This window comes from Humulus lupulus, chromosome 8 (assembly GCF_963169125.1).
Source record: "Humulus lupulus chromosome 8, drHumLupu1.1, whole genome shotgun sequence".
In the NCBI taxonomy this organism is placed as follows: Eukaryota; Viridiplantae; Streptophyta; class Magnoliopsida; order Rosales; family Cannabaceae; genus Humulus; species Humulus lupulus.
The window spans coordinates 88432973-88435316 of record NC_084800.1 but is presented as its reverse complement, the minus strand read 5'-3'; positions in this window follow the sequence as shown (position 1 = coordinate 88435316).

Sequence of the window (2344 nt, the reverse complement as noted above, 5' to 3'; positions counted from 1 at the left end):
TCAACCGCCACGGTTGAGGTTTAGGCAGGGACGCGAGACCCAGAAATTGTTTATTTTGCCTTAGAATAGCTGACAGATGTCTGTATTTTTGGGAGTTTGTAATCCAACTTTTAAACTCTGTTTCTTTTGGGATCCCATGTATATAACTGCTCAAGTATATAAAATGAAATTTTTGAGACCAAAACCTTTTTAACCTTAGCTCATACATGTTTAGTGACACGTTTTTAAATTAATGACTTGATTAGCAAGTCTTGCACCTTTATAAGTACACAGTGTAGCGGTCTTGGCTATCCAGGGCGTTACAACTTGGTATCAGAGTGTCCTAGGTTTCAGGGTTCCTGAAGACAGGCTAGACATGTACATTCGCTGCTAAAGACAAGCTCAAATCAGGGTTCGGTAATGTGTATATGTGTTTATGTGCTTATATGCCTGAAATAAGTTATGAATGTTATTATTTATTGGATTAATAGGAAGCATGAGATACTGATAGGGACTGGCCCTTGACTGTTATGTGAGAGTATTGAGGTTAAGGGAGCATCAGTTGTACGCCAAGTTTAAGAAGTGTGAGTTTTGGTTGCCAGAGGTGACTTTTCTTGGGCATATAGTTGGAACAGAAGGGATTAAGGTGGATCTGTCCAAGGTAGAAGCGGTAAGGGATTGGCCGAGGCCAAGGAACGCCTCAGAGGTGCGAAGTTTCCTTGGGTTGGCCGGTTATTACAAACGTTTTGTAGAGGGGTTCTCCATTTCTTCACCAATGACAGAGTTGACGAGGAAGAATCAGAAGTTTGTTTGGTCAGAGAAGTGTGAGAACAGTTTTCAAGAGTTGAAGGGACGGCTTATTTCTACACCTGTGCTGAGTCTTCCTTCGGAGGAAGGAAAGTTTGTAGTCTATTGTTATGCATCGAGGATGGGTTTAGGCTGTGTGTTGATGCAGAATGGGAAAGTTATAGCCTATGCATCTCGGCAGCTAAAGGAGTATGAGTAGCGGTATCTGACTCATGATTTAGAACTAGCAGCAGTAGTATTCGCACTAAAGTTGTGGCGTCATTATTTGTATGGGGAGAAGTGCAAGATATACACTGAACAAAAGAGTTTGAAGTATTTCTTTACTCAGAAGGATCTGAACATGAGGCAGAGACGTTGGTTGGAGCTGGTTAAGGATTATGATTGTGATATCCTTTACCACCCTAGGAAGGCCAATGTGGTGGCAGATGTGTTGAGCCGGAGGGGCCCAGGACAGTTGTACAGTTCACCAAGATCTCGATTGGTTGGTCATGTACACTCGTCGCTAAAGATAAGCTTGACTCAGGGATTGGTAACTATTAATGTGGTTATGTGCTTAGTTATTTAAATATATATGTTTTATCTGCATGCTTGAATAAAAAGCATGAGTTATACTGATAGGATTTGTCCCTTGACTTCTATGTGAATGATAAAAGACGTGGTTATTATCACTATCGTTGTAATGAAGGTTAAATAAATGCTTATTAGCACTGCTATTTTCTTATAATTGGTAAGACGTGCTTATTAGCACTAGGATTGAGCATGAATATGAAAAAACATGCTTAATTGCATGATTGTTGAATGTGAAAGCTATTGAAATGCTTATTATCATTGTTATTGCATGTGTATGCCTACTTGTTCGATTTTTGGATCGTGGGGTGGTGCTAGGCACCGTTATTATTGCCTGATGAGCCAATTCATTGATTGCATATAGATTTGATAGTATGCTTCCAGGGCAATCAGATGAACCAGTCGGCGATGAAATTCAGGTTAGAGATAATGACCAGGGTCAAAACCCTCCGCAAGCCAGATTACATAGACAAGAGGATGAGATCCGCTTGTTGAGATAGCAGCAGGTTCCAACAGGGGACACTGAGCCAGTTGTGCCACCTAATGTGCCACCAGTTTTACAGCAATAGCTAGGGGTTGAGAACAGGTGGGAGCCTCTATATGAACGTTTCAAGAAGCAATACCCTCCAACCTTTGAGGGATGTCCAAAACCATTGTGAGTTGAGCAGTGGATGGGTATTAACACCTCCATCCTGGACTTTATGGGGGTGGTAGGTTATGAGAGAGTGGCATGTGCCACGTTTATGTTTCAGGAGGATGCCCGAATTTAAGAAATGGTATCCCATGCCAGAAATGTGAAGACTCTCAGCTGGGAAGACATTAGAGAGTTGTTTAACGATAAATAATATAACGATACAGTCAAAGCTACAAAGGCATATGAGTTTAGTAATTTGGTGCATGGCACCATGACTGTGACAGAGTACGCTCTGAAATTTGATAGGTTGGCCAAGTTCGCTTCTGACTTGGTGCCAACTGATGTGATGAGAAAGGA